The 27,247-nt window shown below is 38.0% G+C and overlaps 1 long non-coding RNA gene across 1 annotated transcript; it reads right to left on the bottom strand.

The window, feature by feature from the left end:
• Positions 1-348: 348 nt before the first annotated feature.
• On the bottom strand, positions 349-27,247 carry LOC149918019 (uncharacterized). The gene is made up of 4 exons (XR_016466298.1): positions 27,177-27,247; positions 8,969-9,030; positions 3,990-4,043; positions 349-1,833 (listed from the first exon to the last, which is right to left on the bottom strand). It is a non-coding gene; the product is annotated as an uncharacterized LOC149918019 (long non-coding RNA).

Raw genomic sequence — 27,247 nt, 5'->3', positions numbered from 1 at the left:
GAGAGCTCTCCTTCTAACCACATAGTAATAGCCAGCTGTCCTTCTCCTAATTTTTAGGGAAAGTCTTTCAGAGCAATGAACACTCACAAGTGCACTTTGTGTATTCTCCTCCCCTTCTCACAAGCCTACAGCAATGGATAACCTCATTCCCAATATAACCCTTGCCTGAGGACTTGCAGGTCTGATCTAGCTTGCAAACTACAAGGATGGCAGAAATGAGTATTGAGCATCATTGAATAGGGAATACATTTCATTGCTTGGCCAAAAGCCCAGCTTTATTTACGCTGAGCTACTAAACACAATCATGAACATATTCCTAAATGCAACAAACAGCTATCAACCACACACATTTTCCTCTTACACAACTATAAAATCAGATTTTTATTCCAAAACTCAGGATCAAATCAGACAGAAAAAAAAGAGCGAGCTACTCCCCATTTCCTAATTGGTTTAGATAATTGTCTTAAAACAATATTACATTTCAATTAAATTTAATCTTCTAGCTAGCAAATAAGCATTGTCTTTATACATACTTTTAAAAACTTCTTTTTAACTGTTGTTTTCTAAATGGAGTAAAAGGTGGAGGGATGACAGAAGAAAACATGGAACACACCCAGAGAAGTTCCCAGTTTGAAATATCATGTTCCAAAATAATCAAGAAGCTGAACTGTGCCCCATACACTCCTCACAAGTGTTAACAAAGAATGGGAAGTTAGCTTAGGACCTAAATCTCCATAGTACCAAACAGATATCTGATGATAGAGAAACTGGGATTTGCTCTACTGAGATATAACACACCATTTGTCTCAGAAAAGACTTTCAAGAGACATAAAGTATGGCGTACTTTGTGTAATTCTCATGCTTATCATATGGGAGTATCAAAATACTCTGCTGTACAAAACAATTAGATTAACGTTAAGTTAGTGATAGATGTAGGAAAAGGCAACAATTCATAATGTTTTGTGCTGTATGATATCAACTATGATCAGTTTCACAAGAAAGCGTGTACTGACAATAATTCAAAGGTTGTCTCCTGGTATAGTAAGCTATCCCTGGACAATAATCAGAAATTGAAAGAACTGAAGTTTAAGATTACGACCAGAGATCAACGTTCCTAAGAGCACAGAGCATTTTGCAATAGATTTTGCTGAAATATATGTAATTTCTAAATAGACAGAAGTTGAGTTTCTAAACGAGCTACTAGAGCAAATGCAAAATGAACTCTGAGAAAGGTATGTAACTTACACTGCTCAGTGAATGACAGTATGAAGCACAACTAGCTAATACGTTTGCGTATCACTTTCCCTTGCTACACAAAATGTCAGAAGTTTTCACGCGTTATTTATCATAGAATCACAGAATGGTCTCTCTATATAAATATTTCTAAGCTTAAATAATTAATTACAACTCATTTTAAAATGAGATAACATGGGACATTATTATTTGTAGCTTGAAGAACAGTCAAAAGCTTAATGTTCTTTGGTATAGGAACATCTTATCTGTATTATAATTTGATGTACCTTGAAAGTACGCCAGCGCTTCTGAATAATTCTAGGTCAGGATAGGCTCTTGGAGTTTTATACAGAAGTATGTTTTCTCTTGAAAGAACTGCACAAACAAGTAATTACATATCAAAGGATTTCCTTCGGTTAGATGCTATATGTTTTCTTATCTTATGCTGAGGATGAATAATTTCAAGCACAGATGAATAACTCACTGAGTTTCACAGTGAAAATCCAAGCAGTGGCAGAATCACAACTGAGACACTTTTGCTTCTAGCACTTATTTGACCTCATTGTTCCTCTCCAGTGCATTTACCTGTAAAAAGGTCATCTGAGGAAGAGAGTGTAGAAACAGATTATAATAAATTTCCAAGAGTTCTTAAAGATGTATACAGAAAAATATTTTTGACTCATTTATGCACAACTCTATTCAATAAGCATTTTTTTTGTGTATTCCACAAGCAAAAGTGGTTCCTAAACCAAAAATCCCTTCTAAGATGCATGTACATGGAGAATTTTGCATAAACATAAGACCTCTGAAGAGTTGCAACTGGCTCTAAAAACAACAACATGGAGATTATTAGGACTTTTTTTTTTTTAACCTGACAGGCAGCTGAACACCACACAGTTGTGCACTCTCCCTTTGCCTTCCCAATGGGATAGGAGAGAGAATTAAAAATAAACTTAAGTAGAACTCACAGGTTGAGATAAAAACTATTTACTAAAACAGAAAAGGAAGAGAAAAACAAGAATAGTAATACAGTAACTATAATAATGTTTATATATTTGTGTTTATATTTATAAGTATGTATATATGCATACACAAAACATGTGATGCACGCACAATTGCTTCCTATCCACCAATCAGTGCCCAGCCAGACACGAAGCAGCAGCCACCTGCCCACCCAACTCACCAGCATTCTAATGTCACATGGTATGACATGTGGTAAGGTCAGTTTAGGTCAGCTGTCCTAGTTTCATCCCATCCCAACTCCTTGTAAGCCCTCAACCCTATTACTGGAAGGACAGTACTAGAATCCGAAGAAATGGAAAGTCCTTTGCTCTGTGCATCATTGCTCAGAAACATCTAGAACATCAGTGTGTTATCATAGAACCATAAGGTTGGAAACAACCTGCAAGATCACCTAGACCAACCATCCTCCCATCACCATTGCTACCACAAACTAAACCAAATCTCGCAGCTCCTCATCCAGACACCACTTGAACATTGCCAGGGACAGTGACTCCACCACCTCCCTGGGCAGCCATTCCAGTGCCTGAACACTCTCTGAGGAAAAAAAGTTCTTATGTCTAACCCAAACCTCCTCTGGTATAGCTTGTGGCCATTTCCTCGGGTCCTGTTTGTTGCCTGGGAGAAGAGGTCAAAGCCCTCCTCATCACAGCCTCCCTCCAGGAAGTTGCAGAGTGCAATGAGGTCTCCCCTGAGCCTCCTCTTCTCCAGACTAAACAATCCCAGCTCCCTCAGCCGCTCCTCGTAAGACTTGTGCTCCAGACCCCTCACCAGTTTCATTGCCCTTCTCTGGACAAATTCCAGGGCCTCAATGTCTTTTTTTTTTTGCAGTGAGTGGCCCAAAACTGAACACAGTACTCAAAGTGCAGCCTCACCCGCACTGAGTACAGGGGGATGATCACCTCCCTACTCCTGCTGGCCACGCTGGTTCTAATGCAGGCCAGGATGTTGTCAACACTGTTTTTCTCCTAAAGCCAAAATGTAGTATCAACCAGACACTATGAAAAAAAAAAAAAAAAATCAACTCCATCCTAGAGTCTCTCTCTTGGAAGAGTAGGAACTCATGTAAGAATAGCTGACACTGCCAGGAGCTCATCTAGGAAGTGCAGTACTGTAGATTGGCAGCACTGTGTTCCAGCACTAAATGGAATACTGATAAATCAGGACAAGCAGGCAAATCCCAAGCTAAGTATTTAGTTCTAAGATAGAAAATTTTATTTTTGATAGGAAAACTAAGTGTCATGTATTAACTATTGTCACTTCTCTGAAGCCTACCAACATTTTGCTGAAGTTCGCATTCCTACACTTGAGTCCTTCTGGATTTCCTCAACCAAAATCAGCCAGTTAGGTCTTTATGATTTTATTAAATAGGTACTTCACGCTAACGCAGACTCCTTTCCATTGTTAAGTTGTTAAGATAATGCTCATAAAGATTCCTCTACCAATCAACATATGGAGACAATCACACCTTGGCAAGTGGAAAGAAATAAACAGGATCCCATCCACCACCTGCAATAAATATATTTGTCATAACAAATATAGGTCTGATTCCCAACCTCCACTATAATGAGAGCGTCCTCTCTTTGGGAGAATAGTTGTTGTTTCATACCTATTTATTGGGTTTATAAATCTTTTGTACAAGCATTTAAAAATCTGAAACAAGGGCTAAAAAATGGAACTGCAGAATTTAAAGGAAGTAAATGGCAAAACCAGTGAGAAATAATACCTTGCATTACCTTGTCTATTTCTTAGCTGCAGTAGATCTTTAAATATGACAAAATCTAGGTATCCTGGAAAAAAACAAACAAATCAGAATGCAGTTTCCTTCAAAGCCTCAACAACATTCTTAAGCAAATTATTAAAACAACACATCTGATGGCAGAGTAGCATTGAATGCTTCAGCATTCATTAATTACATTAACTTAATTAAACAAAAGTATCATCATTTGTCAACATGCCAGCATTACAGAAGGAGAAAGAAGGAGACAGCAAGATTCTGTTCACAAGGGAACATTTAAGAAACACTACCATTCTCTCTTGGAACTGTAGAAAACTTTATCAGTCGGCCTTATAGAAAAGCTGTTTTGTCTGTAAATTGATATATTCTTCTCCTAAAGCTACGAGGACAGAACTATTTGCTTGCAAAGCTAATCTTTGTAGGGAACTTGCACTGTTTACCAGCTGTGAATGGCAAAGTTTACTCACATGCTAGACAAGTTGTACAGTCAGCCATATGGTTACATGTATGCTCTGAATCTGTACTACAACAGCAAGTTCATTTTCTCAGTGACAGGAGCTTATAGAAAATGCTGCGACCTCTTCTGGTGTGGTTTTTTGGGGGCTTGTATTTTGTTTTTTGGGTTTTTTTGCTGTGTTCCAACTTCATTGAAATGTACTCCAGTCAGTCAACCCTCGTTCAGAGTCTGTTCCCATCCAGATACAGTCTCATTCTCCCAGTAAATCAGCCAATGTCATCTTTAATAATCATCACAGTGATTTTGCAGTCAAGTTAAGCAGGCAAAGATGAGACACTTGTCCAGAAGTGCTTTCAAGGACAATATTTCTTGGCTTTTTTTTTAGTCCAAAACTGACCTGACTTTGGCTCAGAAATCACCAGCACACCCTGCCATTAATGCCAATCCAAAGCATTGTCATAATGATTTCCAATATTTTAACCCAATGTTGTTTAGGTTCAATTTTAAACAATAGTTTGTTGCTTTTACTTTTGCTGATGTGGGAACAGAAGTATACACCACGATCCATCTTCTAATGTCAGATGTCTAGAGCATCTTTCATTCTATTCTACATCGTAACGCCATCTAGACTACATGTGCTGCTGACATCCCACTGATAACCATGTCACATCAATGGAAGCTGTAGCTCACCTAGATTAGATCTGGAAAGCAAGATAAATTGCTAATGATCTCTTCAGCTATGCACATGTAGGATCTGGCTGATGTCACGGATTGAATTCTCTTCAGTTTTCATAGTGTGCTGGGTTTGCCCTTCAAGAGCTTCTGGCATATTTTCCTTTGAAAGGCATCTAATTTGTGCAGGCCAGCATCTCTTCCAGCTGTAGCAGCAAAGCAGGGTAGTGGGGCAGATCAGGAAACTAGGTTTAAAACTCTCATGTAAACACAGCTGGTAGGGTAGAAACCAGAAATTAAGTGTTTCTTTGCTATCATTATAAAGGCCTAAAATCAAGTCAAAGAAATCTGCATCAAACCTAAAAGAGCCGTATCCAGTTCTGTCATATCAGATGACTAATACAGAAAAAATGGGAAAGCCATAAACAGTGTGAACTAAAAGAACAATATCAATAAATCTAAGCAAAATCTTCTACAGAAAATATCATTTTTGTTGTTGTTGTAGCTCTCACCAGACTACACTTCTTTTCAATGAAAAATTAAACTGTTATGCAGACTGCAACAATTTCAACAGGAAAAAAATACCTATGTTTCAGCTGGAAGAATTGCTGTAAAATATTTTTACTAGATACGGAAACGATTAAAAGAAAGAAAAGGAACAGCTTTTTAGATGTCAAAAAAAAAGGACCGGTGAATCTGCATATCTTAATCCTAGTCCTGGATTTTCTAGGACACAACTGTGTAAACTTATATAGCCTCCTTTTGCATTACAATCAACACATTCCTAAAATATAAACTACTCTATTCATTTATTGCTTAATATTCTAGGTTAATTGAAGAGCTCCTATAGTCTTGAAACAAAATTCTGCGAACCAAATCTTAAACTCCATTTTTCACAAAGACAGACTTGTAAAAGTTTAGCTATAGTTAAATAAAATTGAAGAAGTTGATATTTTTGTCTTAGTGATCTGGTGTGACTGGCTTTATCTGCAGGCAGCTCTCAGAACGTCTTTGTGAAAGAAATAGTTAAGGGTGATTAGGCAGTGATCAAACAGGAGCAGCAGACAAGGTAATGTTTCAGGAAGCCTGGAAGTAAGTGAAGTGGAATTAGTATTTCCCCTCCTGTTGCTGTAGTAGTAAGCAGCCTCTATTGTGTTCAGCAGTTTTCTGCTTTACTTCTTTTAGGGAGGATGTGCTGATAAGCAATAATATCTACTTCAAATATGCACCACCCGATATCCAACAAAATACTGGGGAAAATATTTCTTGTAAACAAACTGGATATCAGACTTCCAATGTGGAAAGTTGCCAGGACAGCTTTCCTCCATATCTAGGTGTACTATTAGCTGAATAAATCAAATCTAAGTGTCCCAATACACAAGGCAATAGAACGTAACTGCAATCAATATGCTTGAGAAAAAAAGTGTTGAATGAAAGCATTTTTGAAAGAATACTTTTAAAGTATCAAAAAGTATAAGTAAACCATAGAAATTCATTCTTCCATTTAAACATTGGGTATTTTCCCTTCATGAAGTCTATTCTTTCATTTTGGAAGAATCCCTTTGACTTTTTTGGCATCACTGAAAGTGGTTTATATAAAGGAAAAAAAAATTCCTTCTCAAAATACTGTGTAGAATTATATATGAGTGATCACTATACTAGAAATCCATTTCATTATACAATAAGGCAGCGATACAAGGCAAAAACCTTAAGGAAGAAGCTCACTCAAATCCATACTTGAGTAAGCATCAATATTAAATAGGGCTTAATGTGCAGCTGTTTCTTTCAGCTTTAATTTAATTTTATTTTGGTTAGAAAGGACACTTCGTGGTTGTAACCCCAAAATGCCATCTTTAATTATTCTCTATTCATCTTTTTTCCATTGTGGATGTCCAATTTCAGCTCAGCACCTTTGCATTTTTGGAGCAGCCGTGGCATTCCCCAAACCCCCCTCCCTTTTCTCTCTATTTTCTCTGGTCCCAGAATTCAGGGCAGCTTTGGAATGAGCTGACATGTGAAAAGAGTAATTATCTTTCAGACACAGTCTGCATGAGGAATTAAGACATCAGTTGTGGACTCGAAATCCAGCACTAGCCTAACCATCAATTTGTGCCCAAGCACTTGACCCAGCTGTAGTGCATGAAGATTAGACATGATATTCATTAGCGTGTTACTTGTGCTGATTGACAGCCAGATCTTTTGTGCATGAACTGGTGTTCGAGTACTCACAGATAGAGAACAATTATTCTGACATTCTTATTAATTGAATGAACGGTAGTTAAAATGTTAGTTTGAAAAATAAATAAAGAAAGGAATAAAAAAAAAAAGGAAGAAGCAGGGAAGTCTCCTGTGTACTGTCATTTCTTTTGTATTTGTCACTTTGAATGACACACAAGGTGTTGTGGGTTGGTTTTCTTTAAATACTTTTTCTAATTATTTTATTCTTCCTTGAATGTCTGTATGTTTAAACTTCCTTTAAATAATTAAACCCGTTATTTTACCACTCATGTCTTTTTGGCTGCTGACATTTACCTGAGACATTTAGCCAGAAGACATGTTATAACAAGATATTAGATGGCACCACAGATAATAGGAGGAGCACTTACTGCTCCGAAAACTGAAGTTGATTAACAATTGATGGGAACCACACTTAACTATTCTAACAGAAGGAAGGTGCAAATAGCTCTGCTAAGAATGTGTGCTTCGTTTCAATAGCCTTCAACCCTACACAAAAACACAGTATCGTGCATAATCATTATATTGTCTGAGCTGTGTTATTAGGATTGTTCATTCAGACTACTTGCAATTAACCCCAGAGAAGAATTATAATCAGAAATACAAATCAGTCATATTCAGGAGTTTCATCAACAAAAGAAACTGCAAGACCCTTTCACGTTAAGTGTGGACTAATGTAAAAACTCCTAAATACTGAACATCATAAAATGAAGGAAATTGACAGATAAAAAGAGAAGTGTATTTAGTTGATATCAGTGGGCTGAGGATTTTCCCCTAGACATTTTACCAACAAGCAAGTGGAAAAAAATACACAGCCTGACAGCAGGGACTATAACCATAATAATAAGCCTTAAGCAAAGGTGATACCAACTGCTTGAAACACATAAACTGTTCAATCAATAGATAACTGAATTATATCCTTTAGCAGCCTGTCAAATTTGGTTCATATCCAGTAATATAAGTAGTATTTCTGTGTGGAAAAAGCAACTAAGGAGAAATTCAAGTAGCATACACCTTTCACTCTGACAACAGCGGAACACAGATATTCTTGAGTTTTCACTGTATATTAAGCCCACATATCATTATGACACGTTGCTGCAATGAAGTCTTCGTGCATCTTCCTGCTGTCCAGACTTAACTACATGTGGTAATGCTCTCTCTTACCCTGGTTTTCTTTTGTTTGCTTGTTTGGTTTTCTTTTCTTTTTGATAATTCTGCAGGTTTGGCTTGTTACGCTATTGCTGACTTCCTAATGCATAAACTTGCAGATTTTGCAGTTTACTCAGTCTTCTCTTCTTTTAGCATAGTCTAAAACTAATTGGGCATTAGAAGTGTTTTGTTTGAGACTGTTTTCTCTGATTTAACTACTGAAATAAGGCTTACTGCGGCAGCATTATGCAGAGATTTGCCTTTTAGTTATTATTTTCTGATTTCCAAAAGGATTGAGTACTATCTATCCAGCTGCCAACACATATATAGGAAAGCACAAACATATGGCTACAGTACTCTACATATAGTTGAACCACAGAATATAACAATTATAAACTACTTGCAACTACGTTTTCTTCAAGAATAAAGAAAAAGGACATAATAATGAAAATGAAAGTGCTTACCCTGCAGCAGTGGTAGAAATAAGCAATGTCCTGCAGATGCCTAATGTATTTTCAGGTATTTCCTTAACAATAATAGGCAGAGAAAAAACAGTTATTTAAAATATTAAACAGATATTTGTCAGAAAATCAGCATTCCAAGTAAACCCTGGATCTACAAGTATAGTGAAAGATGAGTGGTTTCTGACCAAAGAAATTCTTAATCAGGTATATCTCATATCATAAATACAATAACAGTTCAGGACAGTTTCCAGAGACAGCTGACACAGAACAAGCATTAATAAATGTATGATTTTGGTACTGTAACATAATCAAGTATGACTGTTCAGCATAGACCAGGATCTCTGACAAGTGCACAGTGTGACATTAGGCAGCATAGGCTGTCTTCTGTTGGTCAGGGAGCTGAAGAGCAGGTGAGGCACAGCTCTCATCCTGCACACAGACAGCTTCTCTTCCTGTAAATTATGGCCTGTACAAGCAGTGCTTCTCCATCCAAATCCTTAATATGTGGCAAATTAATATCTGAGAATGCAGTGGATTTGTATGCATGTGTAAAAAAAATGCAGGGTGACATAGTGATGAAGAGCACAGAAATGACTTCTTGTGCCTCATGTCTTCCTAATCGTAAGCAATCCTCAGAATTGTCCAAGCAGCATCAAGCCATATTTATGTCCACTGTGTGGCTAACAAACACAGTACAGCCAGATTTTTATCAAATTTGGCTTAACTAATGAAACCCAAACAGCTTCAGCCTAAACTAACCTGAAGATTTGTAATTAAATATACTACCAAAGTAGATTGATATTACCTAGCACCCAGTTAAAACCTGCAGGCTTGGAAAAGGTTGTGAGAAGAAAAAAAATCCTTAACCTTGCTTCTAGTTCATGGTCTGGCTGGGACTTAGGGAGAACTTCTCTTCTAAGAGACTCTTTACTATTTCCATGCCTTCTCTTTTCACAGAGTGTCTCGTTTTCCCTTGTCACCCCAAGGTTAAAATTAAAGTGTGATAAACAGCGTGTAGCGAGAGCTAAAAACAACTGCAGAACAGAAATGTCAAGGTAGTTGTTTCTTCTAACTGAGAGCATTAAAGCTTCCTGCTTGCAGGGAAAGGCCTTATTTCAGCAGGAGGGTGGTGACTAGCGATCATACCAGACGGTACAGCGATGGCATATGGAGCATTTTAGTTCTGGGTCGTTGGATTCAAATCTGACCTAGCTCTCTCACTATCCAGTAGTAATTACCATCTGTTAACTATTAGTGGCTATTTGAATTGGTCCTCTATTTAAATCCTAGTAAAATGATTCCCTTTCACAGGTAAAGATGGTTTCTCCGATTCTGTTAGGTGTCCCTCTGTCTTTTCATCTTCCTGCAGAACAGCCACTACATAAGAAATCATCCTCTTCTCAACAAAGCCGGGCCCTAAGTGAAGGATTCAGGTTTATCAGAGAGGATGCTTGCACTGGTGCTTATCATGTAGTACCTACTGTGCAGATAAAGGAAAAGTTTCATGCTTCAGGGCTGGCAATCTGGCCATCTTTCACAGAATCAAAAATGTTAACACCAGGGAGTAACATGACAGTCATCTCATCAAACCCCCTGCATTTTTTGCGCTGTACAAAATAGCCTTATAAGCTCTGTGTTCTTCAATATCATCTTAAGCTATAGCAATCCTATGTTGTTCTACTCTTAGTGATTCAAGAGTACTAATAAAACTAAGTAAATAAATAAATTTATTAGTATCACCATTGATGACTTGTATGTTAATTTGAGCCTTAATTTCTCTATCTTTGGCTTTCAACTAGGCCATTTTCTATTATCAGAAATTCTCCATGGTATTTTTAGCTTCCAAAGGCAAGCATCTTTCAAATTTCAAAGTATCCAGGGATGCTTTGAAAAGTACTTTATTGAAATAAAGAAAATTTTCAAACTGCATTCTGAATACAAGTGGGATTTATAGTGCTATAATCAGAGAAAATGTTATCTCCTTATATTATGTCTTCAGGCTTTCTTTTCAGGTCTGTTATGTAGGTATTTTAGTAACATCACTGCACTAGAAATTCATTTCACGTAACCTTTAAAACCAGAAGATTTCCTAATTCATGTTGAAGAGCACTTTACAATGGTACGATCTTAATTCGTACCTATACTGATTTGCAACCGTTCATTAGATGTGGTCCCTTATTAAGGAAACTAAATGTATAGACTATCCAGCACCTTTTGCCATTTCTGTGTCACCTGACATCTTACTGAGACTAGGCTTTTTCAAAACATTCTTCCATTCCGATGGGAATTTCTGTATTCAAAACAGAATACTTTGGGACACAAAATATAATAATCTTACATTTCTCACTCTTTACATTTCACTCTTAAGATTTCAATACCTTATACCACAATTATTTTTTGAGATACATTTTTTAATCATATTTCCATCCATATCTTGTGATCCTTTCTCTGCTGTTCTATCAGAGCAGCTACTGATCTTACAAATGAAACTATTAGGAAGTATGATTCTGCTAAATATGGACATTTGTGATATAAGACAGACTGATTTTTTTTTCTTTTCCCTAGGAGAAATAAGTGGTTAATAGAACAACAATTGACATCTAACACTTGATATAAGGAATCATAACAATTCTTGCTTTTACCCATTTTAAAAGATCATATAGCAAGTTATTGACTCAAGGAGAAGAAAAGTTCACCTTGCTTCAGCAGAATGTGGCCTGCTCTTCAGTTTTCACATATCAAAAGCCAGGAAGGGACAGAATACATATAGTGGATACTGTTTCTGAGGACAGTAAACCAGTGTTTGCATGCTTGTTGTATTAGCTAGTAGAGGAAGAGTCTAAGAAAACAAATGCGGGCCCAAGTAACAAAGACTGGAGCATCAGGAAAACACTGTGCAGACTTCCTGACCCACTGCTCAATGGTGAATGCCATCTGTTGTTCTTAATGGCAAGAATGTTGAATTCATAAAAGAAAAGCATAAAATAAAAGTCCACATCCCATGAATGAAGTTCCCCCAAAACACTGATATGAAGATTTTCAGTAGTGAAGACATCACGTTAGCTTATCTCTGTGTTTTCTGTCATGTTAGTTTGGAGATAATGCTGCATTTCAAAAGTTGTGTGATTTTGTTTGTCCCAGTGGTAAAAACATCCACCACCAAAACTTTATATTTAAAAGGATAGGGGAAGTTTTCTGAAATGTGTCCGGATGCTCCAGGTTTGTGTTTGTTGCAGCAATTTCTGTCAATACGTAATGACAGCTAAGTATTTTCTACAGTGAATTTCACAATCAGAATCAGGTAGCAGCACAAATACACAGCAGTACTTACTCAGCCATAAATTGATTTACAGAGTCATTAGTCTTTTCTCACTGAATTTAAGGAGCAGCTCCTGTTAGTGACATCAGGAGATGTTCGACATTCAACTGCTCATAAAATAATAATACACAGAAACAAGACAATCTTTCAAGCCAATCCTAGAGTTTGGTAGGAAACTGCATTTAAATGTAAGATAACATAACAATCCAAAATTCCAGACTGACCTTGATAAAATTATAGCTCAAATAATTTAACTGTCTGGAGCATGTATTGCAGAATTAAGCTTTCAGTGGCCCAGAATTACCAGGGAATGTTTCCACATTTATACATATCTGCAAAAAGTCATCAGAAATATAAAAGGAAATTCTTATGGCAACATTTCTCACTACATGTAGCTAATATGAAAAAGAACATTCCAAGTTTCCCAGCAGTTTTATAATAAAAATTATACCTGGTATAATTCCTGCTTTAGTTGTTGATAATTTTCATGACAGACTTCTTTCTGGTAAATATGAGCTGTCACTGCTATATCAGCTCCGTGTTCCAAGATTTTAAAGTCAAGGAGTTTAACTGATCTTTCAACGTTCAGCAAGATTCACGCAGTTTAACATGTCATCACCACCCTCATATTGCTACTTTCGGATGTTCTACCACCAAGTCAATGTCCTGTACTTCAACTCGAAAGTTGAGTCTGTCTCCTGAACTTGAAAGACTGACACTTCAGAGCTTTTATGTTACCACATGTGCTCCCCTTGACACAACTGTATAAAGACATTGCTCTCAGAGCTCACCTCAAACAGTTCTAACACTGGAAGTCTGTAATAATTTTCCTTTTGCTAGCCCAACTCCAGTATCTCTTCTCCCATTTTACAACTGCTTTTAGTGTTCTCTCTGAATTCCATTCTGGACTGGTCACTGCTGTCAGAACAATGCAGCAGAAATTGTAGGCCCATACCAATGGCTTATATTCTTTCTGGTTTTACTCTTTGCTCAGTAGCAGCTTAGAGTAGTCACGTAATGAGCATCACATAGCCTGAATATTCAAGTGACATTCCTGGAAATGCAAACATATTTTTGCAAAATAACTGAGTTGATTCAGGACATGAGTGGGTTTTACAAAAAGATTTTAACTTACAGTGTGAACTTATCTAGCTTTCTGGACAAGTCCAAGAACTCTCAAAATCCTCACGGGGTTTGCCATGAGAAGAATTACAGAAGATTTTGCAACAGACTTTTTTCTGTTTAATTTTTTTTCTCTAAAACTTCAAGTTTACAACAAGATCACGTGCCAGACTCTATATTCTGTTCTCACTCATCTCACAAGAGGGGATTACTTAAAGAACATGAAGTCTTCATATGCTTACAGGCTTCCTCCGCAACTACATTTGTGACATGACCTTTTTGTTCGCTGTTCTCCATCTTTAGCACTCCCTGTGTTCAGCCTCTTTGTTCTGTGTTTAGATAAAAGCTTAATAGCCTATGTTTTCTTTTCAAGAGCAGGCATCTTTTTTCTTTCTTTCTTTTTTTTTTTTTTAACCACAGTAACATTCACTGAAGGATTTTATATAATTCTATAGACGTTAACATCACTATGATTTAGCTGCGTGAACAGTGAGCCTGTGTGAGCTTGCACTGTGTATTAGAGTAGCAGTGTGGTAGAAAGGTTAATGCAAAGAGCTAGACAAACAGTTTAAGCCCTAAACCACTTATTATTTTTACTGAATGTACAAATTATTTTTTCTCCCTTTGCATCAGGTTCCTTAATAGTAACACGGGGCAAAATATATTCCAGGGTTATAGAGCCTTTGGGATTTTGATGAAAGGCACCATAGAAAGTGTCTCAGAGTTAATAAAGAGAAAACAAGAACTGCCAGAATAAAGGAACATTATTTTCTCATTTACCATTTTGTTGTCTTTATGAATAGGATCCTTTGTCAAGAACCAACTCATTGAAGAGTTAGATGCTATACAAACACAGCTTCTGGCACAAAGTTTCTACAACCTAAATATAAGATATGAGACAATAGTTGGGTGCTGGCAGTGGAAAAAAAGAATGGAAATTTCAAAAAATAAAAAATAAAAAAAAATTTGAACTCGACATAAGTGATTCCTGGATAAAATAGAAATGGAATTCTACAGATCAGGATTAACAAGCATGGTCTAACATCTTTTTTCAAGGTTTTCTGTGAGTAACAGAGTGGAGAGAAATTTTAAGGGAGATAACGAAGCTGCTTTGTGGCTATATTTATGACAATTCTTCAGTGTTGAAGGGGCATCATGGGTCAAGGCATAAGGAAACTCGGAAACTTAACAAGTGGCCAGTGAAGGCTGTTGCCACAATATGGTTAACACTGTGCAAATAAGAGGCTTCTCTTTCAACAGAGTGCTTCAACTACAAGGAAAGTATGATTTTCTTTGGGACTCTATTTTCTGCCACAAAAAAAGAAAGTTTCCGCTTGAGAAAAATCTATCTCCCTGCTGTGTGTCATCCCTATTTCCACAAATAAACAAGAACATTTCTTAACCCAGTTAAATGTTCCTGCTTATTACGTGTTTGCAACAGCACGTACTGTATGTTAACAATCATCAAAAAATATGCCAATCATCTATGCGAGCCATTTATAGAAAGCAGATTTACTATTTTCACAGTTTTTGTTCCCCATTTCTGACGCTTATTATGGGAAACGTTTTCTACTTTAAGGGACTCCTTCTTCCTCTACCCAAGAACAAAACCAGTATAATTCTCTTGGTATTGCAGTTTAAAAGGCAAAATGTACACAGTGCTGTTTTTGAGCCACAAGTACATGGAACAGATTTTACTTAGACAATATTGCTGTTAGCAGTTAGCACTTGGACAACCAGCCATACATATAACTGAGAGTTCTGTACCACCTGCTGCAACAGGCCCAGGTTCTATCTGTCTATTTTCCACAACTCCAGCACTACTAAGGCACTTCAGGAATTCTGGTGGGAGGCTGACAGAAATGAAGATATAGTTTAGCTGTAGTAACGTCGTGGTTTTATGATTTTCGTTATAGGTATATCACATCATAAAGTGCACTAGGAGTTAAAGAGTTAATGCTGCAGTTCCACGGATTGTCTATCGTTCTGGATACCTGCTCCCAAAAGAGAAGAATGAACTACAGCTCTCAGAAGACTTCATTATTCCATTTCTGTTTTCCTTGCCCAGGGAAAGATAAAACTGCCTGGGAGTCATGAGACTGGCTCTCTTTCTACTTGTCCCTGCTGTGTGCGCTCACTGGCCATCTCGCATACAGCATAAGAGTAAGGGCTTCAGTTTTCAATTAGCTTCAATTCCGATTACATTGTATTATGTTATCATGAGTTCCGCTATCAAACGTAGTAAATTAGTTTTCTCCCATATCTCATTGCTGCTCTGTTTGTTTTCCCCAACTAGCCTCATCTCCCTACATTTCTCCCTTTTGCTGGGGTGTGGGACCACGGGTCCCCTCCCTCCACCCAATAAGTCATGGAACTAGGTCAAACTGGGCTGGAACAACAGCAAGCAACAAGAGCAGAAGGAAGAATTTCAGGTGAAAAGCAACTTGGCCTTATGTATATAAGCCATATACCCTGTGAGATAACATATAGTTACCCTTCATCAAACTAGAGTGCATTGAATACTATCACAGAATCACAGGAGGTTGGAAGTGACCCCCGGAGATGATCTAGTCCAACCTCTATTTATATATCTGCCTCACAAAGTCTCATAGCTACATTTTCATTGAATCATAGAATGGCTTGGGTTGGAAGGGATCATCAAGCTCCAGCCCCCCTACCTTTACCAATCTTTCAGAGGAACGATGTAGAACACAAATTCCTGCGTTGGCTGGTACATGGTGTACACATCCATTCCACTAATCCAGAACACACCTAGCATGTGAGTTCACTCCTTTAATTTCAATTTATCTTCTGATATTGCTAGCAGCCATCTCACAGTACCTGCACCTATAAGAGGAAAAACTGCAGGACAGAGGAGAATTAACCCAGGCAAGTAGTCCTCAGAACTGGTGAAAAATGTCAGTAAGTGCCCATTAAAGTTCACTGTAATGGTAGTTTGTGAAGGCAAGAGTTGGGTTTAGGAAGGGACTGTTTTATGTTACGAAAGGTACTCTTTCCTAAAGGTACTCAAGGAAAATAACACATCAAAGAAAAGTAAAAGAAAATAAAAGGAAATCACTTGTTCTTTTTTTTTTTTTCCTCCAGAACACTTATTACTATTTTTACTTTCCTACCTTTCCCATAACTCAAAATGTCTAGGTTTGCTGGGATTTTACAACTTTGACAAATGTATTTCTTAATATCTGCAAGCTTGTAATCAGTCACTGACACCATCAGTGTGGAATGGGTCTGAATTTTCAGCTACAAGAACCTACTAAGATATTTGTTTTTTTACCACAACTGCTGTTAAGCATCTGGGGAAAGGGAGAGCAGACCAAAGGTAGAGACATAGCATTTTTGTGCGTGGCAGTCTTTTTTTTTTCCAAAATAGCTACTATTAGGTTTAGAATGTATTCCCAGTTAAGACTGAAGCAATACAGTCTGGAGTTGGTCACCCTTAGTTACATCTGTTTTGAAGCATGAATGTTTCTTCCATCTTCACTTGGTTGTCTTTATCTAATCTGTACAAAACTGAGAGTAATTAGTCTTTAGTTGTTTTTCCATGCTGCACTGCCCCAATAACTGCCATATATCTTGACATCACTGCAATACAGATGATTAATAGTGAATTCACACCTCTCATCTTACAGTCTCACATCTCACAAATGTGAAATTTCATTCAGATAATGACTACTGGTTAAATGAAGAAATCTCACATATTTTTCTTGTAATGTGAAACCTGAGGCAGCACATGGAGTTTGTGAAACAAAAACAAGATGTTATTCAATTTAGAAGAAAGATGGAAAGATGAACAGAAAGAAAGAACTAATTCCCTATTTACTCTGCTCTCTCTACAGCTACAAGACAGAAAAGTGCTACACATAAACTTGTCACTTAAATTTTTTTGTACCCCGTGCATGTGTTCTCTAACTCAACACTGATTCCTTCCCCTCAGCCTTCTGCCACAGGCGTTATCAAAAAAGAAAAAGCTGGGTCCCATTTGTCTTTTTTTCTTTCTATGGAACGTAGTTTTGGATCACAAAGAAAATCTTACTAAAAGCTGTAGATTTTCCTGCCATTTATTGTTATTGTATCCTTATGCAGATAGAACCTGCTAGAGACAGTAAATATCTGTTACACAGATAACAAAAGAACTCACCAACAAAACATATATCATTAAGTGCCAAGGAAACCACTCAAACAGTGAACACCAACACCTATTGCTATGCTTCTTTCATTTCCAAACTCTTTCAGGTTGGCTGATAGCTGAGGCAAAAAGTTCTTTCCTTCAAAAATAGATCAGAATCGTCCAGGCAAAAATCAGCCATGCTCAGAAATGGCAAAGTCTCATAAAGCTACACCAAACCACTATGTATTCAGGAAGAGATCTGTCTTTCAAGACACATCCCTATAATCCTCAACAGGATGAGAGATACAAGATTCCTCTTTCCTGTCTTTTGTAGGTATTCCTGGTAAGGATGTATTTAACATAGCACTGAAGTTAGAGCTAAGGAGTGGCAGAATTAAGTGCATCTCAGGACATGAATGTTTTCTCAGCCCACAGCTGAACTTTGTGCACTCCCAGACCCTGGAGGTTTTTTTCAGATCAGCCCAGTCGGTGCAGCTGCTCCCATGCCCATCTGCAGGTCTAGCCAACAGCAAGACACCAACACATACACACAGACAACATTAACGTTGCCTCTCACAAACTAACACAATGCCTTTTCCAGCATCTGCATAAACAGCAGTTGCTCTCCCATAAACAAGTACAGATAGGCAAGGCTTGTTTCCCTCCCCACCTGTATAGAATCAGAGCTCATGAGTGAAAACAGTTACAGTCATCCTCACTCTCTAGATTCACAAGCACATCACTTTTCCCTGGACAGCAAAGGTTTTAAATCATCCTCAGATGTGTGCCCAGACCCTGAGATGCTTATCTTATCACCAGCTCAGACCTCAGGAATTTCTAGTTGTAGATTGTACACCCCAGAATGTCCTCAATGCTCCCTCAAAAGCACACATGAAGCGGTGGTGCAGTTTTATGATTTTTGGTTATCAGTATTCCACATCATAACATCATGTAGTGCACTGGGAGTTAAAGAGATAATGCTCCAGTTCTGGGTACCTGTCCCAGAAGAGAAAAAGAACTACATACTCCAGAGGGCTTCAAAGAGGAGATAAAGCCCCTGGCAAGGCCACAAGATGAGGCTCTTCTCCTTGCTGCTCAACCCAACTGCACGTCTTGCCTCAGCATTAGAGGAAGGCCTTCAGTTTCAAACACAGTCTCTCATTATATTTGATTTATTAGCTCCAATTCTAATTATATTGTATTATATTGTATTATTGTGCGTTATCTTGCATTCCGATATCTTATTTAGTAAATCAGTTTGTTTCTCCTCAAATTGATAAGCTGTTTGAGGCTGCCTCTACCCACTCACCCAACTGTGAAATTCTATCCTCCCTTCTGGTACAGTAAAAAAGATTTTGTGAGCCTCTTGCTTTGTTATGCATATCTGAAGTTTCTCAAGATCTGCTCGTGTGGATAAGCCCTGTGCCATGGCCTTTAACAACCACCATCTGTTGAGGTACTTACCCGCACGTATAAGTTTAACTAAACCTGAGTTTAACTGACTCCCCTGTCATTTTCTATTCAAGAAATAAATAGAAATAAACAGAAATAGAAGTGGTATTTTGAGCAATAACCTTTAGAGCAACATTGCAACGACTGTAATAAATCACAGCTCCACAGAAGCCCTGTGTTTCTATTTTCTGTCCCTTTGTGAAGAGACACTATTTTACAAATATTATGAATTAATAACATGTTTTCTATAATATTTAAGAACATCTGACACAATACAGACATAGTCTTTAATAGATCTTAGTGATGGCTATAGTCTCACATCTAAAGACATCTCAACTAAGATTCCACTAAGATGGCATCCAAATCAAGAGCCAAGAAGTCCTCATATTTCTCACGGAAGTTCAAATCTACATGAAAGTAAATGCACACACAGTCATGCACACTTATATACCTATGCTTGCATGCATTTATTGAAGCCAGGAGCATCTATTCATAGCTGACATGATATTTCCTAACACTTTCCCAAAAATTACTTTAAGCACGTGAAAGCAATGCTGTACATGGACAGGAAGAAAGCACTACCTCTTTCTGTGGAGGAACGTATTTAGTCTTTTTAGTAACTTACTGTTTTACGCTTCGTATTTCATGAGGCAGACAGCTTCGTAGCACAAATCTGGAAATAATTTTACTACAACATGCAACACGCTCACTTCTCTTCACCAGTGATATTCGACAGCATATTCTGCTTGTTTTCCTAGTCATTTTTTGATCTGTTTTAAATATGACCAAGATTATTGAACTCCTTCTACTTCTGCAAGAAGCCATCTGGTATCTGAGCATAAGGAAAGAATGCAGCCTGTAGCAGCATGCTCAGCTTCTAGTGGCAGCCAAATTCATTCCCTCAGTGGAGCCGTGACAAGACACGACTTGGTTAAGAAGGACGTCAAGTTCAAATTACACTTGGGGTGAAAACACACTTTTAAATCTGTGCAACTTCATACCTGTCACAAGTTGAGTTTAGCGTCTATAGAAACAAAATTGATGAGAAAATGAAATGTTTGAATAGAAAATGAAGCCAACCATTAGAAAGGTTACTTCCCTCCCAGAAGAGTGTTGGAGTTATGGAATTCCTCAGTTCATTATGGATTTAAATAGCGCTAGACTAGCTGGGATCAAGATGTCACGCATGCTAACTGAGCTGGGAAACTCACTAGTCGGTTTTAAGATCCTCCTTCTTCTGTAAACACTGCATACGGTGAAGAAGAGATAAGTGACCTAGTCAAGTGACAGTTTGCCCTCTGGCTTTGGCCTATTCACTCAGCTGGTGGAGCCAGAGACCTGCTGCAGGGAATGATTAGCCTCTTTCCAACAAGTTCATACATGCAGCTTAGGATCTGTAGAAGAAGGGAGCTGCATTTCATTCTCTGAAAATCATTATTGTTCAGGATAATTACTATGATGGAATAATACCTGTGGGAGAAGCATCTGTTCCTCTCTAGGAATGTAGTTACTCTGCTGTATGTTGCAGAAAAAGATGAGAAATGCTTTTAAAAATCATATTGTTAAACTTTAACTCTAAAAGTGCTCCCAATTTAAATGAAGTCTAGCATAATTAAGAGTAATTTCTTCTATAATTTTGATTGGCACACGTTTTCATAAAAATAAATGCTTATTTTTAACCAAAAAAGACCCCATTTTGTCTGGTGGCAGTGTACAAAGTACAGATTTGATCATCCAATATGCAAAACAGTGCCTTCCTATTTTCCCAGATTTCTTCAGCCATAACAAAAACAAAGCAAGTTGTTTAGCAAAGCAAGTCTCTCTGGACATTTAGACAAACAATAGAGATTTACTGCATTATGAATTTTGTCTGTATACAGACTGCTTCCTTTCCTTCCAAAGGCAACAACTAAGCGATCGTGATTTAGTGGAATTACATCTTCTTCTGAAGTGTTAAGTGTGGCATCTACTTGATGTTGATACCGAAGATCAGAATTTCTCTGTATGGGAACTACTGAATTGTGAAGGAAAAAGGAATTTCAAAGAAAAAAAAAACTAGTCATGGTTAATAACACACTACACGAATGAATGCTAATGAGGCAGCAGCTGCAAAAGCTACAGGTAAATTTGAAGGCAGGCAGGAGAGACAATAAGAAACCCTTATGTAAGGCATATATACAAAAGACAATGACAATATTTGCATCGGAGAGCTCAAGCATATCAGAAATCTAAAAAGTAATTTGAAGCTAACTTTGCTCCAAGTGGAATGGGAACTACTTGTTTTCCCTGATTCTCTGTCAGTGTAAAGTATAAACAGATGAGGCAGGATGACCACCTATTTAAGACCTCTGAAAGGTCTTTGACATCTTGATTTCATTAAATCCTCTCTCTTGCTCTCTCATACTCTTATGTAACACAATGACACATGGCTCTCCCTAGGTATAAGCAGGGTATGCTGCTTTCTGTAGCTGTATCTGGAGAGGTGGCAGAGTGGCTAAAGCTTTGCTACATGTGCCGCTTGCACCAGAAAGCCTGAGATAGCAGATTTTGTGTGATACAGCTCCTCTTATATCTCCAAAATACAGCAACTCCTCTTTATGGCAGGATCTGGCTAGTTCTAGCTTATGTCTCTTGACATTGTGGAATTCACTGAGGAGTACAGAGATGGTTCAGCACACACCCCATAGAACTGACGTATCACGTGAATGACTTACTCAAGAAACTGGAGGAAAAACAGGAGACTCTTTGTACTGGTTTTTAAATGCTCACAAGGGTAGATGATGGAGGCCACATGAGAAGATAAATAGGTAGTATTAAATGTGAAGGTTGGTGGCCCTGCATGTGGCAGGGGGGTTGGAGATTCATGATCCTTGAGGTCTCTTCCAACCCTGGCCATTCTGTGATTCTGTGATCTAGAAAATGCCTGGAAAGAACAAGAGGTAAAAATCAAAGACATACACTACTGACAGGAGGAGGAAATAAATAAATTGATCAAAATAGATGCAAATAATTCTAGTGGAACTCCAGAGAAATTAACTTCTGACAGCGTCAGATGTGGGTGGAAAGCTAGAATGGAGAAATAGGTAAATCTCAGCAAATGCTGACAGTTGCAACTCTGGTACACATCTCCAGATGAGAAGCAGCCAGAAGGTGTGCTCATCACAGATCACAAAGGCAGATCTGTTTACGTTCTCAAAGTTTCCTCACAACAAATTTTCAATTTTAAGACATCTTGCTTTTTCTGCACGTCATACAAACGTAATGGTATCTCTCAGATAATGGAAGCAGCGTTCACCCAGGATTGGCATCTATCAATTTTTTGCGCCTTCACGTAAGAAGTTTAACAGAAGAGGAAGCCAGGCATGAGCGCTCGTCTGCTTGCGTATTAGTTTACATCAACATAAGGTTTTGAATTTCATTTGGTTTACCTCCATTCTTCTAACAAGCAGAGATAAAGCTGAGCTTCTACTCTTCATCAGCCAGTTTGGATTGCTGTACAGTTTCTCAGTACCCTTCACTGCTGTATATCTTGCATTGAAAGCATTTGAAGAATGTTCACACCCACAGTGTTTAGGCTGTCACTGATTGTCAAGAAAGGACATATCTTCCAAGCTCTAAGCCATGGCACCTGAGCAGACACAAACCAATCAAAAGGAATACTTTCAGGCTGCAAACTCCTCTCCTGTTTGCACCGCCAGCACAACAGCCTTTTATAAAGAGAGCCTGAGGATACTTAGCGATAAAATATGGCCTCTACATTACAAGTGTAACAGTGACATCTAGTGTAAGAAAACGGCATGGCAGGGCTCAGAAATACCTTCACTATTTTCTTTTCTCCAAAACTGAGGTAAAAGTCATTGCCCGTCAATTTTCTGTAAACTAAGATTACAGAATTATCTTAGAGGTTATATTCTATCAGGTACTCATATCTCTTATTAAACCTGTGCAAGAGTCTGGAAAATACAATGGCCTGTTGCTGAATTCTTTGGTTTCACACGGTATGATTTCACAGACAAGCTGCTAATTTCTCCCATGCTGCAAGATTCTCCTATGGAAAACGTAACTTGCTGATAAAAATTCTAAGCCTCAAAGATGTTTTACCAAGACATTAGTATGAGTGGAACAAAGGCAAAAGCAGATTTCGCATATTCTAGCATGAATGTCATCGGGAAAAATAGTGACAATCTACAGCAACAGGATAAAGAAAAAAAAAAACCAAAAAATTGCATGCTGATATACATGCCCTGTATAGTCTAAAGCAAAAATCCAGACCACAGCTGTGGATCACCGCCTGCCTATGCTAAAGGATCATAGAAGAAAATGCGGTGCATCTATCCTAGGTGTGGGCAGATAGGCAGCATACCTGTCCCATAGACTGTATTTTAATCAAGTATTTAATCCGGCTTGGGGGAAGAGAGGGAGTTCACAAGACAAAAATAATAGGAAGATGGTATACTATAGCTTACCAGAGAAAATGACTATACTGTGTAACACCAGACAAGAAAGACTATTCCATGCAGAGAGTGAGTGTACGTGAAGTCAGGCTGACACCAGCTCTTTTTAATCGCATAGAAAGAGAGAAATGGGACTCTTACTAAAAATGAGAAGGGGAAGGAGGCTAGGCTGAGGATAACTGTCAATATAACTGAAATGCTGAAAGAACTTTTTCCAGTCTTATGAGAGCATGAAACTGCTTCACTGATGCTTGGGCTCATCATCTTTGTGGTTAAGAAATTTTACAAGTTAATACTTCATCCAAAAACAGGATGCAAAAGAAAAATCTCATAGTATTTCAAACAGGGAACTTCTTATAGAGTTTAAAAACTAGACATGGTAAAGAAAAATAAAAGAAATATGACATCAGATGCTTTGGAGATTTGAAAACAAACTTGGTTCTGAACTACTCTTAAAGAAACAGAATACAATCATGCCGTCCTAGCAGGCATTTTCATATTACTAGTTGGGTGATTGATTTCAGGTACCTCTTAGACTTTTTATGCAAAGGAAGTGGAAGAATTTTAATGGAAATCTGAGTAGATTGAGGAGGGAAACAAAATACTATGCTTTGAAATTAAAAAGAAAAATCCACTCAGAGATGTCTCAGCAAATAGATGAAGAAAATAAGAAACCTGCAAATCAAAAAGAGGAAAGAAAGCACAGGCCAACTATGACCTAGTAAATGTAAGAAAAACAAGAGATGATAATGTGATCTGACAGTGAAAAAAATGCAACAAACTAAATGGCAAATATAGTAACACTGAAAAAATATATGGGAAAAAAAATTAAATAAGGTCTGATAAATCCAACTATTTTGTAACAAAAATATAACCTTGAAGTGTTCCAAGTTTGTATTCCTTATTTTTCATGATCATTTTATTTTTTCCTTCACCTTTGTACTGGATGTCTTAAGTCAACTGATTACTTCATGTATTGCCTTAAATTTTCTGTAATCTTTGTCACACTTTTCACATCTCGGGGCCACCATCCCCTGGATCTGGTTCTACATCAGGCTGCCCAGGGTCCCATCCAACCTTGGCCTTAAACACCTCCAGGGATGAGGCATCCACAGCCTCTCTGGGCAGCTGTTCCAGCACCTCACCACTCTGTCTATGAAGAAATTTGTTGACTGAAAACATGACTTGATGACTGAATTTGTTTGAAAGCGGTGTGGCAAAAAACAAACCTTACAGCTAGAAGATTTGCAGCAAAGCATCTGACACCATAAATAATACTGCTATTAAAAAGTTTTCATTTATTTCCAAGTTTCCAGTCCTGGTACTGGTTATCAAAGCTTATGTTTGAAAATTATAGTGACAGAGGTAGCTATTTTATTACTGACAAAATGACCGATAGGCCTTCATTTATTTTTTTTTTCTTTTAACTTGCTCATACGATATAGAAGCATGGCTATAGCTGGGTATAAGCATAGCCTCATTGTGGTCTGCCATGGGAGCCCATTTGTCATGGACCTGAGCAACACCAAGGAGGGTGCACATATGGTGTGTGTACGTGCAGGTAGAATAGAGGGTGAGTAGGTCTTGGTTGGTAAGCAGGCTATAGCTGGGTCCTGTAACAGCAGAGTGCTGGGAAAAGCTCTAGTTGGAGAGACTCTAAATTACAGGGCTGACATGTGGAAACTCTGTAGAGAGGAGACAAATTTATTTCACTATACTAATGTTGTTCAGGCCTAGAGAGAAGAATACAGCTAATACCATACAGTCCTTTACTTCTGCCTGCTTGGATGCTTCCCTGTTCAAACTACTATAAGGAGCCCAGTTCAGCAGGGAATTGGACTGGATGATCTTCCGGGGTCCTTTCCAACCTCAAAGATTTTGTGCTTCTGAGAAATAATGCTTTTAAAACAGCAACTTGCTCAAGTGGTCATCTTTCTTTGTTCACAAATAATTGACTCTTTTTGGTTATGTCTGGGAGCTTTATGCTTATTTTTTCAGTTACTTACTTAGGCCTAGCAGACAGTGCAGTTGTGTTGGAGTGGTATCAGGGTGCTTTGATGGAAACTTGCTTGCCTATTTATCTTAAGCAGAATATTAATATGGAATTAAGGACTGAACGTGCATGGAATGGTTTACCTATGAGCCATAACCCAATAACAATTGCACTGAAGTCCTATGACACAGGAACACTAATGCACGTTAGTGCTCCCATCTTTAATGATCCTCAAGCACCAGAGAAACCCTTTAGAAAACTGTGGGACTACAAATGCAAGAGCAACTGTTCTGCTGAAAGCATCTGATTTGTGCAGCCACTGATCAAGGTTGGAAAAGACATACAAGATCATCCAGTCAATCATCCACCTATCACCAACAGTTCTCACTAAACCATGTTTCTCAATACATCATCTGAACGTTCATCTGTAACTAATATGCCTGGTCTTGAAGCTTCTCTGATTATTTTCTAAAACAAATCTAATTTGACTGCTTCATCCTGAGCGCTCTGGAAAAGAATCCTGGCTAAGAACTGGATTGTAACCACCACTACAGTTTAAAAAGCTCCTCGAGTAAGCATGAGCATCATGCTGTATTCAACCATGAAGTTGAACCAAGAGACACCCTCTTTCCCTGTGTGGTGAATTGTTTTCATTGCACAATTGACAGTAAGGTGATCGATCAATAAAATGAGACTGTGCTATTATCTTCATGTTGACAGTATTTAAAAAAAGCTCTTGAAGTTAGGATTACAGCACAGCTCTTAAATGAGAGCGCATCAGTAACATGTACACGGTCAAAACCTGGGACGGTGAAAAATCATTATGAAAACACTAGGAACACAACAAAATAGGTAACTAGAACAAAATATTGACAGCTTGTCTCTATTTTTAAGTTGCAGAAGCATTTGTCTTGAGTGACAGGACTGAACAGCATCTAGAAGTTGAACTTTGTAAGTATAGCTTGCTTAAAAAGAGGTGAATGCTAATTTGCATCTCTTGTTCTAACGTTTGTAAAGTGTATGCATGAGGCAGGGCGTGGGTACAGAAATGACTTCAGTATGGAGGATAAATACACTAATAACTCAGCATCATGTTAGGGAATGGTTTACCTATGAGCCATAACCCAATAACAATTGCACTGAAAACTGCAGCTCTGATTTTTGACTGTCATGGACAACAATTACTGTTGCTGATTTCTGGCAAATGAAGACTGTCTCGCAGGAAGAACACTTGTTAGCCTTACAATCCTGTTCTGTCTTCCTGTTTTCTGTAAGGAAAGGATATCACAGGGATATGACTTTTCACTAGGTCAAAAGTTGTAAACAATATTTGGCTGGAGCTTAGATATGTTGTAAAGCAGAATATCCTTTTGTTCCCACTCTGACTGCGTTTTCAGTCAGCATAAATTGAGAGAGTTTAACTTCACTTCATACTGTGCTACTTGTTAGTAGCTCAGGATTCTGCCCTCTTTCCAATACAAGATTTTCAGAAACACTATTTACATTTCCAGAAAACAGGGTGGGGGGGATGGGGGAAATCAGTTAAACCTACTGAGAATGTTGTAAGACAGTAGAAAGAAACTTACATTTTTTTTCTCCCTTACCCATAGTTATCACCTGGAATGCTACAATCAAAAAGGTCAGTGCAATAGAAAGGCAATATGGGAATGGAACAGCAAAGAGACTAGCATGGACAGAATTGCATTACAAAGGGAAAGGTGCAAAAGGTACTCACCCACCTCCTAAGATTTAAGCTCACAAGAAAGATTCCACAGAAAAGAGATCTCCAGAAACAGATCCTTCCCCTGCA

Source organism: Phasianus colchicus, chromosome 4 (assembly GCF_987193195.1).
Source record: "Phasianus colchicus chromosome 4, bPhaCol1.hap1.1, whole genome shotgun sequence".
In the NCBI taxonomy this organism is placed as follows: Eukaryota; Metazoa; Chordata; class Aves; order Galliformes; family Phasianidae; genus Phasianus; species Phasianus colchicus.
This window is presented reverse-complemented; position numbering and strand designations above follow the sequence as displayed.